This window comes from Diadema setosum, unplaced genomic scaffold, assembly GCF_964275005.1.
Source record: "Diadema setosum unplaced genomic scaffold, eeDiaSeto1 scaffold_38, whole genome shotgun sequence".
Classification (NCBI taxonomy): domain Eukaryota; kingdom Metazoa; phylum Echinodermata; class Echinoidea; order Diadematoida; family Diadematidae; genus Diadema; species Diadema setosum.
Window position 1 is genome coordinate 98,355 of NW_027307664.1, and position 11,544 is coordinate 109,898.

General features: G+C 37.5%; 1 long non-coding RNA gene across 3 annotated transcripts; it reads left to right on the forward strand.

Moving 5' to 3' along the window:
- The first annotated feature begins 771 nt into the window (after nt 1–771).
- Nucleotides 772–9,794, forward strand: LOC140245827 (uncharacterized). 3 transcript variants are annotated; one of them, XR_011902383.1, is made up of 6 exons: nt 772–1,045; nt 1,688–1,826; nt 2,509–2,694; nt 3,339–3,475; nt 8,605–8,739; nt 9,493–9,794. It is a non-coding gene; the product is annotated as an uncharacterized lncRNA (long non-coding RNA). The 3 variants fall into 3 exon arrangements; XR_011902381.1 differs by having other exon boundaries at nt 2,548–2,694; XR_011902382.1 differs by lacking the exon at nt 772–1,045 and adding an exon at nt 1,253–1,367 and having other exon boundaries at nt 2,548–2,694.
- Nucleotides 9,795–11,544: the final 1,750 nt, after the last annotated feature.

Consider the following 11,544-nt stretch of genomic DNA (forward strand, 5'->3'; position numbering starts at 1 on the left):
TAGCGAGAGGGGAACCGAGTTGACTTGTACTTGTGGAGCTTGTTGAGGGGTGAGTGTGAGAAGTGTTAGAAGTGTCCACAGTGCTAGATCCATCAAATTCTGTAGAGTTAAAGAGCCCTGAGGAAAAGTTAGGTAATCCACAGTGACAGCACTCCCATGGAAGATCACTTCTTCCGAGGTTGTCTAACGCAGAATCTGACAGGCCCACACACTCCGAGTGAAACCATGTGTTACACGACTCACACAGGATACTGGCTTTTGCACCTTTATAGTTGGTACAAGCTTTATTACACTCCCCACAGGGGTACTTGGGCTTGCGAGGGCCAGGGTTGCATTCTATGTCGCCAGAAAGCAAGAGATTACTCTGGGTGATATAGTTCAAGGCAATCAGGAGGTATGCACTCTTGAGTATAGTCACTTGTGCGTGCATGTTCATAATGATGATAGAAAGTCTAAGTCTATGAACATGTTGAACAGTTATGAACACGTCTAATCAATGCTGACACAGTCACTCGTGTATTGTAATCAAAAGAACAACATTAATATGTGCCAGGAGGATGTGCTATGGGCGAGAGTCATGCACATGCAAGAGCAGTAACCTGTTGAACTCCTGCACTGACAATAATCAGTGCAAGAGCAGTAACCTGTTGAACTCCTGCACTGACAATAATCAGTGCAGGAGTCACAGTGAAACTTCATGATGTGCTATAGACAATGATGTACGTTGCAGATAGTGAAGCAATCATGCACATGCAAATTCGAGGCAAGCAACTGTAGTAAAAAATCAGTGATAAGGTCACTCGTCACTCAGTTACTCATTGTCAGAATTGGCTATACATACAGTACGTTGACGCTGGTGAGAGCATGTAAGTATGCAGCATGACTGTATAGGCCTAGTACATAGAGGTAGTACTAGTGTAGTACACGTGTAGTACAATACAGGACGGTAGGTACTACAGCAAATGCCGTGGGGGAGACCGATGTTACAAAAACTCAGGCTGAATCCATGAGTTCATCATACATCATGATGTATATAGACAAAGATGTAAGTTGCAGGTAATGAAGCAATCATGCACATGCAAATTCGAGGTAAGCAACTGTACTAAAAATCAGTGATAATGTCACTCGTCATTCATCACTCAGTTACTCATTGACAGAATCGGCTATACATACAGAACGTGACGCTGGTGACAGCATGCGAGCATGCAGTATGGCTGTAGTAGTAGTGCACGCGTAGTACAATACAGGACGGTAGGTACTACAGCAAACGCCGTGGAGGAGACATCTTTAGCTGTTAAAAACACTCAGTAGGGTGAAAAATAAGCTGAATCCATGAAGACATGAGTTCAGGAGACATCAAAACACCGGTACGTTGAAAATAATCAGCAAATGATCAGGAAAACCAGTAAAAAAAGAGTAATGTAAGAAAATTTGCGGCACGAGAAATCAAAACTCCGTGTTGCCCGATGCCACGCATGCGCACCTTTTTCTTGTGCATTTACTTGCAGTTTCGGTACATTTTATTTTAACTTAAATTCAGTGTAATTAGTGTGATTGGAGGTCTTCTCCTGTGCTTACTTTCAGTGCCATTTTAAGCAAAATATGAATGGGCTTTTGTTGAATCTTTTTCATAAAATTTTGTCAACTTTCTTCAAACCTGACATTGAGTTGAAATTTTGGTTAGCAGATGACTTGCAGGAAGACGAATAGGACACGACGGCCAAATTGAACTGCAGATGGTTAAGCTGCCATGATCTTCCCAGTAGCCAAGTGGTATCTTGGATGAAGGAAAGGTGCAAAAGCAGGGCAGTACATCGTACTGAGAAGTAAGTGCCAACTGCTGGGAGTTTAGCATTTTCCTGATTGATCGACACAGACCGGAGGGTACGGTATACTATAAAGTTAAATCTCTTGTACTATATTGGAAGCAAGTGATGATTGTTCATGGCACTAATGTTTTGCATTGCCCCCTTCACGCTCTATTGCACATTTTGTCTTCTGCAGAACTAGTGGATAAAATTCAACCAAACTTGATGGTACCGTAATTGTGTCTTCATGTCTTTGGATCCCCCACCCCCCCCTCAAAAAAAAAAAATGTAAATAGATAGAAACTTAAACACCATCTTCTAAATGGGTAGGCCCTAAGATATCCCAGATTGTGTCTGTGTTGAATGAAACATCGTCATCAGATCCAGAAGGGTTACAGTCATAGCATGAAATGTTAAAATGTTGATATCTTTAATCATTGATGAGGAACGTAATACCATATGTTTCCCCATGAAAGGTGAGTAGGTAGCTCATAAGGGTCTCATTTTTACTCGCATATTTTTAGTGACTTTGATCATGTGAAAATGCATTACAAATTGATAGATGAACATGGTCAGTAAGTAAATTGCAGATGAAGGTCTGATGTTAAATGATACGTTTCTTTCATTTCATTTACATATTTCAGCACCGGTACATTTAACTGTAGTGAAGAAGTTTAAGCCTGCTTATAATAAGACGTAGGGCTTTCCTGGTCTACAAACTTTAACTTAAATTTTGTAGGTGGGACAGGATTTTGAAATCTTGGTTCCCCAGGCAGCCTAACAGCTCATCATGAAGAGGCCATGGTATTCAGAGATATCCTGAGATAGGCCGAGAAGCAGGTAAACTGGAGGAACTACCTCAACTACCATGGAGTAATGGAAACAGGTCAGCATATCGTCATAATCAAATTGAAACGTTGGATCAGATGAATTATTGAAATTAATATATTTCTTTTGTTACTTGTTATTACGGTAGTTAAATGCTCCACAACACTTTCTTGGAGCATTCTATTTCAGTCTAAAACAGTTCATTTCACATTATACTCAGGAATAATGAAGGGAACACAACTTTGAAATTCAGCAGTTCATTTTATAGATCAATTTAAGATATAGGCACACTCCTGGTTATACTAGTTCTAGTCCAGGGTAGCATTTTCCAGGGTAGTGTACATCAGAAGTGAGAAGAAAGTGTAGGATTTTCATACAACATTTCATACAATAAAACCATGAACGTAGGCTACAGACAGTTGGAAGTTATCCTTGATGTCATTTGATAGGATTTGTTAAGATTTTGTCAATGATTCCATTGTGAACTGCAGGGCTGGGTTTTTCTTGTGCATTTACTTGCAGTTTCAGTACATTTTATTTTTAACTTAAATTTAGTGTAATTAGTGTGATTGGAGGTCTTCTCCTGTGCTTACTTTCAGTTCCATTTTAAACAAAATGTGAGTGGGCTTTTGTTGAATCTTTTTCATAAAAGTTTGTCAACTTTCTTCAAACCTGACATTGAGTTGAATTTTTGGTTAGCAGATGACTTGCAGGAAGACGACTAGGACACGACGGCCAAATTGAACTGCATGGTTAAGCTGCCATGATCATTCCAATAGTCAAGCGGTATCTTGGGTGAAAGAAAAGTGCAAAAGCAGGGCAGTACATCGTAGTGAGAAGTAAGTGCCAACTGCTGATTTTTTTTTCTTTTTTTTTTTTTAGCATTTTCCCTGATTGATTGACATAGACCGGATGGTATATGATTTGTACTTTAAAGTTAAATCTCTTGTACTATATTGGAAGCAAAGTGATGATTGTTTATGGCACTCATGTTTAGCATTGCCCCCTTCATGCTCTATTGCACATTATGTCTTCTGCAAAACTAGATGATGGATTTCAACCAAACATGATAGTAATTGTCGTCATGTGTTTGCCCCCCCCCCCCAAAAAAAAGTAAATAGATAGAAACTTAAACACCATCTTCCAAAGGGGTAGGATATCCCAGATTGTGTCTGTGTGTTGAATGTTGGGTTCCCATAGTCAGAATAGGGGGAGGCCCCATTTTCCCAAATGGCAAGGCTTGAAACATCGTCATCAGATCCAGAAAGGTAACAGTTATGAAATGTTTTATGTTATCTTTAATCGTAGATGAGAAACGTAATACCATGCATGTTGCCCCATGAAAGGTGAGTAGGTAGACTCAAAGGCTCTTATATTTACGCGCTCCGTCGGAATGAGTCAAAAGTCGCAAAAAATGAAATCGTAGTTATGCCTATATGCGAATTCTACAGACTCTAAGCTTTACACTGATATGTAATACAACTCATTTCGACATCCCTATAGATCATAAAAACGAATATTAACTACGCTTATGATGTCAGTCCATTTTCTAAATAACGGAGAAAATCGCTCTCGAAGTTCAGGCTATGTTCAAGCTCACAACCAGTTTCTTTCACGGGACGAAACAATACAACAGTCCTGCTTAGCGACGGCGTTTACGCTCCATAGCACGCACTACCGTATAAGGCGATAGCTTGGGTGTATAAGATAATTAACCAATCGCAGGACAGGTCAGGATTCTGACCAATACGGCAGCCCGAATGTAAACTTCGGTGCGTTTGTGTCCGTGCCGCTGCCGCCGCATGAATGAGTCGGTACGCGTTGTGTGTCGGCTACAGTGTAGTTTGCCGCAAGTTTTTAACTCACAAACAATAGGAAACAAAAGAAAAAAAAAAGGCACGCAATGCGTATTACGAGAAGCGTCTTTTAGCGAGGGCGTTGATCGCTTCCATTCTCCTCCCACGTTGTTGTCAATGGAAACTAAAGAGGATGGGTTTAGCAAGTACCAATACCTAAATAGAACCTGAGAACCAATTGTAGGCGGGGGTTCAAAAGACAGTATCGGTAGAAAAAGTCAATGAAGTTAATTAACGATGGTCGTGTTTTGAGATCGTGTTCTTTGCGTGTACTAAAAGCCCTCAAATTACGCACATGGTCGTAATGTTGCAGAGCATCAAAGACTGCTTTCGCGTCTGTTCTACTGCAGCTGTATACAGCCGTAACATTCTGAAGACCCGCCATATTAGGCACATTTCCTTTCATAGGCGTTGCGTGCACAGTAATTATCGCTTATCACGCTTGCCAATGCTGCACATACTATACGTATCAGAAGCAAAGGTTGATGTAGGCTTGATAGCTTCACGTTGGGTTTATATAATTGTATCATAAATATACTTCTTATTCTCAGTCACTTTTGTAATACCATAGCATAATCAAAGAACCATTAACTTGTAGCTTAAGCTTAATGTGTGTGTGTGTTTTTTTTTACATCACATTTGCAGTTACAATCTCTCTGCATTTGAGAAGTGGAGTATAGATAATTATACTGACAAATAATCGGAATTAATACTTAGGCCTTCCTCACTTCGTTTTGTATTCACAAACCTTATTAGAATAAATGATTGCTTAATTACTTTCGGGTAAAGGAACCACCGGAAAAGGAACCGCATTTAATTTTCTTGTTAACGAACCTAAGCTAATAGCGAACCATATTTCATTGTGTGATTAACGAACCTTCAGAATTATCAATTGTTTTACTCCCCCCCCCCCCCCGGGGGAAAAAAAAAAGCATTTCAATGTCATGCGTTGTCAATAGTGATAAAAGGCCCGTTTTTATTTCGTAGTGTGTCTCAGTACTCCTGTGCTTATTTTCAAGGATTTGCCTCTCTTTTATGATTGCGATTGATGTTCAACTATTTCTTTCCTGCAGCTTGAAAAGGAAGAAGCTAAAAATTCATGTAAGGAGACGAGTTTTCTTCCATGAGATACAATCATTAAGACATACATTTATTCCCGAAAGTTATGTGATTGCTTATGTGCTAAAGAATTGTATCCATTACATGTATCAGGCACTACACAAAACGGTTGAAATCTGCTGAAAGTCGAACTTCGGTTTGTTTGTTTTTTAAATTTCATTTCCATTTCAAGCGGGGATAGACTAGAAATTAGTTTGTCTTTACTGGCAGGAGACATTAGTTTTCCAGTACATACTCCGCATTTAAACAGTCGCCATATTTTCGTGGTCAGAATCAGATAATGGACACGTGTAAAATACAAAATAACGAACACGCCACATGTACAAACATTATGAACTTCAATGAATTATACTTACCTGTAATATTCTGCATAAAAAAACAACCACGCCAATTAAGTAATTTAATAGAATTAATAGAACACACAGCGATATCATGCATGACAGATCAAATCAAGTTTAATTGGTAAGAGAGCTGAATGAAGTTAAAAAGTTGACTTCTTTTCGTTTCTCTTTCAATTTATGAAAACAGAATTTTATTGTATATCTATTGAAGCGGATTGTCTCTGTTGCGAACGATCGCCATATAGCATTGTTAGTCTTCTGCGCAAATCCGAATCCCTAAATACTTTAATTTTTGCTTGATAATGTAATAATCCTTATAACTCTATAAAGGACTCGCAAATTCGAAGTTTCAAACCGTATACTAAAACATTACATTGTACACGGTTTATTAAGAAAAAACAACAACAACATTTTGAATGCGTTGTGTGTTAGCATGTTAATAGCATCAATCTGCGTTTTATTTTCCGTACGTAAAGCGCACAGAAACGTAACCAAACGTTACCAAATACAGTGGAATGCATTGTACGGCGTGGTACTATGATTAGAAGTATATCCCATTCCTTTTTACTTTTATTTGCTTGAAGCAGCAGTCAAATCATTTTCGTTGCGACATCACTTAGGAATAAGAATGTATGAAGATAATCGTTAGTCATTTATTTTGCGCTATTATTATAGCATTTACATTTTCCAACTGTTATTGACAGCATTATGTTACTGTATGGTTACGATTACGAATGTTGGTTATGAATTCAAAAGACTGGTTCATTAATCGAACTATAAAGGTATAACAGCTGTTTTGAAAGTGGTTCGGTACAAGTTCAAAACGCAATCGAAGTCATCGTCATAGGGGGAACTGATAGCTCTAGAAAACTTGTTTAGGCCAGTAAAGATTGCCGTATGCAATCTTTGTAGAAAGTTTTGACTTAGGCCATCTTTTTGAGTATTTTGAGAAATTATATAAAGAATTATTTGTTTTGATTATGTCAAGAACTATGAGAATGAAAAGGCGAGGACACCCCAACAATGTCGTAGTTCGATTAGACATGATGGGTAAAGTGAATTCATGACTTGACTATAATCCTTACTGAATTGATGATCACTTCTGTAAACCATCAGTTAAGTCTTGTAAATGATACCTTTGTAATCGTATTCAAAATTCTTTTGAGCGATGAGACGAAAACCAACAAACAAAATGCCATGTATCATCGCTCGAGATTCCAACATTTGGCGTCACCCGACAAACAAAAAGTGACGAATCAAATGGAACATTATGTTGTGGGATAGCAGACTGTGTTACGATTTTTAAATGTTGCGAGTAATTGTTTTTTTTTTTTAAAGAGAAAATGAGGCGAAGTTCAAGAAATTAGAAAAAAAAAACACGTAAATGCAGGCGATCATGTTTGATTATCAAAGTAAGAGATTACAATTGGCCATGCTTTTCTGTCACTGTCTCAAATAGGTCCTACTTCTAAAAAAACTACACAGATGACAAGAGTCAGAATATCCTCCAAAGGAAACACGAGCTATTTGGGCATTAATAATGTTTGTCTTCCGATTTCTCTCCATACCGTCACGGCCCAAACCACCATAAGAAATAGGGCAATACGTTTTATTAACCAGGGAAATAATAGTACGCATTACATACATTTGGCGAATTATCACACGAATTGTCGAGTTTATAAAAACGAGAATAATTGACTACTTAGGCCCTACTTTATCTCCAAAGATGAACTTTAAATAGCAAGTCACATACCAGGGAACGAAAGTTATGATCATTAAGTATGAATGAATTCATTAATGAGGCCAATAACTGTTGTAAAAGTACACACAAGCATAAAGAGGTTTCAAGTTCGATATGTTATGTATTAGCTCATTGATAAAGTATCATAAATTTTGCGTGATCGTTCGTGGAATTATTTTTTTTTTCAGCGCGATTTGTGCGTCACATCAATCACCACTTCATGAAATGTGGTGCATGTATCAAACGAAACTCGCTGGTCATGCAATCGATAGCCTTGGTCAGCTCACTATTATTGCGTAATTCTAAAGCCCTCGCCGCTTGGCCGCGGACGCCGCCGCGCGCACCATGCTTTGCTTTGTCTTCAATGGGGTCAAGAGCAATGCTTCATTAGCATACGCCCTAGCAACGGAGGCGGAGTCTCGATCGGGCAAGAACAATAGGTGCGAAACGCAACGCAAAGGCGAGCGTTAGAAAAAAATGTAACCGGAAAAAAAAAATGTCTCAGAAAAACTGTGATTTAGGACACTTGTACTCATTTTTACACGGTGAAATTTTCTGTACAAATAGATAAAACATCAAGGAATCAAAATCCGTCATAAAAAAATTTTGACCCGAGCAGTGCTTCCCCTTCATTTTCGGCTCATTACGGGAAAACTCCCCGTGCGACTTATGACTCATTTTGTCGAAGCGCCACACATATTAGTGATTATGATAATGTGAAAATGTGTCACAAATTGATAGATGAACATGGTCAGTAAGTAAATTGCAGATGAAGGTCTGATGTTAAATGGTTAGTTTCTTTCATTTCATTTACATATTTTAGTACATTTAACTGTAATGAAGAAGTTAAAACATGCTCATAATAATACATAGTGCTTTCCTGGTCTACACATTTTTAACTTAAAATATAGGTGGGACAGGATTCTGAAATCTTGGCTCCCCGGGCAGCCCAACAGCTCATCACAAAGAGGCCATGATTTTTCAGAGATATCCTGAGATTCGCCGAGAAGCAGGTGGACTGGAGGAACTACCTCAACTAGCATGGAGTATTGGAAACAGCATATTGTTATCTGCAAATGGAACTGGCGGATCAGCCAAATTATTTTAATATTTTTCTTTTTTGATTTGTGATTATAGTACTTAAATGCTCCACAAGCATACTATTTCAGTCTAAGACATGTTATTTCACATTTACTGAAGAATTTTGAGGGAAACTCAGCATTTGTTAAAATTTTGGCTGATTCAGCTGTTCATTTTGTAGACCAAGATATATTGTACTCCCTACCAGGCCTGTACATTGTCCCAAGAGTTTAGATACTTTCATTCATTTCATTTCATTTTATTTCACTATTATTCCTTTTTTTTTTTCTCTTTTCAGCATACGGTCACGCAGTTGCAAAGCAAAAAAAATATTCAGTGATCATTTATAATTTGACCTTCATATGTTAGTACACAGATGTCAGTCCAGTGCAACATACGTTTGCGAAAAAAAAAATAATAATAATAAATAATAATAATAATAATAAGATTAAAAAATAATAATTTTGGTAGATATTCTAATATTTGTTTCGTTTCTTCCGTTTGTTTGTTTTCATATGCAAATAACACAGAATGATTGTAAAGTAGCATAATCGACTAGATATTGCTTGTTTGAAGCATTTGATGGCTAAGTTTCTGTGATGTCCAAGTCAAATCCATATCTTACATTGAGGCAATAGTATTAGTATGCTATTGTGGACAATTGTATCATTAGATTATGTTTTTTATTTGTCATTACATATTCATTTTGCAATCCACAGATCAGTACAAACATCCCAGTGTACCTGGAGACCTTTGCACGATCACATGTACAACCAGCTACAAAATCTACATAGAAGAAACCAAATGGAGACTGGCCATTTGCACAACAAAACATCTTCGATCCATAAGGCTACAAACACCAGGACTTTCCGTAGCCTACAATTTCAGTTTACCAGGACACACCATGAACAACCTCAAGATCTGCGTTATGATGACCTGCTATGGTAGCATGGACAAAATCCGCAAAGTAGGCGAGGAACAGCTTGTCCACCACCTTGGATGTCTACAGCCCACTAGACTTAATGTTTCTTTCAGTAGCTACAAATTAAAAATTTCACGACACCTGTGATGTCTGCAGGATTTTAGAATCAAAATTCAAATAAAGTTCTTGCTTATGAAATAATCAATAGTACATGACATATCCCATGTTGCTTCACTAGCCGTGTTTTGACACTTTGTCACCATCAATTTCATAAAATGAGAGTGTGTAAAGAGAATAATATCCAGAGAACTCTGCTTATCAAATTCAAATCTTTTTGGACTGAAAAAAAAAAAAAATCTTTTCACACAGAGAATTTGGCTTTGGGGAATGAAAAACATTAAAAAAAAAGAATGAAAGAAGTGCAATGGCATTTGACTGTGGGGAGTATTTAACTTCTGTTACTTCAACATATTGTAGGGACAGTTAAATTTGTAATAGACAAAGATGTCAGCAATCATTTCATTGCATAGATAGATATATTTTATCCCACTTAAAGTAATCTTTACAACTCAATGTGACATATTTGCAATAGGGCACGCTGAATGTGAGTTGGGGTATAGCCATACACACATGAAGAACCACGCAAGTATCATTACATACGTATAACTCGACTAAAAAATTTTCAAAAGACCACATGTGATATTGTGTTCTTGAATGTGTGTGTGTATTTGTGTGTGTGTGTGTGTGTGTTGGAATATGTGCATGCCCTTATGTCTGTGTGTCTTATTCCATTTAACAAGGCAATCTCTTCACATTTGAGAAGTTGCCAGCTTAATTTTGAATAGAAAGTACTTGTTAAATTGACAGGTTTCTACTAATTCTGAGCAGGCACTCTTATCAAAAAATGAGAAGGTTCCTCCTCAAATTTTGAGAAGAACTCCAACTCAAAAATTTGACAAGTTAGTACTTATTATTTTGATAAGAAACTTGTAATTGCCCCTCGGATGCGGAGAACTTTTCTACTCAAATTTGAGGAGTATTTTTTTTAGAGTGTAGAGGATGTGAGGGGGGGGGGAGGGAATCATTTTCGACTGGAGGGAGTTTTGCATTTCTGTGATCGTCATTAACCTGCCTAGTGCCCCCTTTGTGTTATATTGATTGTTCATCCTCAAAGAGTAGATTCATAATCTCAGTATCGCCATCCCTTCCAACACGAGGGAGCTTTTACACTTGAATTGAAATGAAAATATCATTTACACACATTTCATGGAATACAGGTATTTGGGAATTGTTAATCAAAGGCGTATTTGATTTATATTGGAGAAGTGAGCGGTGGAAGGGTTAGGAAGGGCAAATTACCCAACTTTTGCATTTTGTAAGTGAAAGATCTAGTGCACACTTTTTGATGACATATTCGGAAATTTGTTAATCTCAAAAGTGTACAAAGTCTATGGAAAGGGGCCGAGCGAGGGACGTTTATCTTTTTTATCATTGCAATTTAATGAAAAAGTGCAAATAATTCAGGTTATATATATATATATATATATATATATATATATATATATATATATGTATAATAATAATAATAATGATTGTACAGGCCACCCCCTGTGCATCCGACCCAACCTATACCCGTGTTGTGCACATTTAAGTCAAAGATTCCACTGGACCTTCTGAGTTGTTGAATCTCGAACATTATGTTGAATTTCTTTGTCTCTTGAAGCAGGCTAAAAACAGCAATTTTGGGCAACATTTGGTTTTCGCGAAGAACTCACGTAGTTTTATTTGTACTTACGTGCTTCATGATCTCTGAATAAGTATTTCGTTGGGTTCCTTATGTCTCAAAATA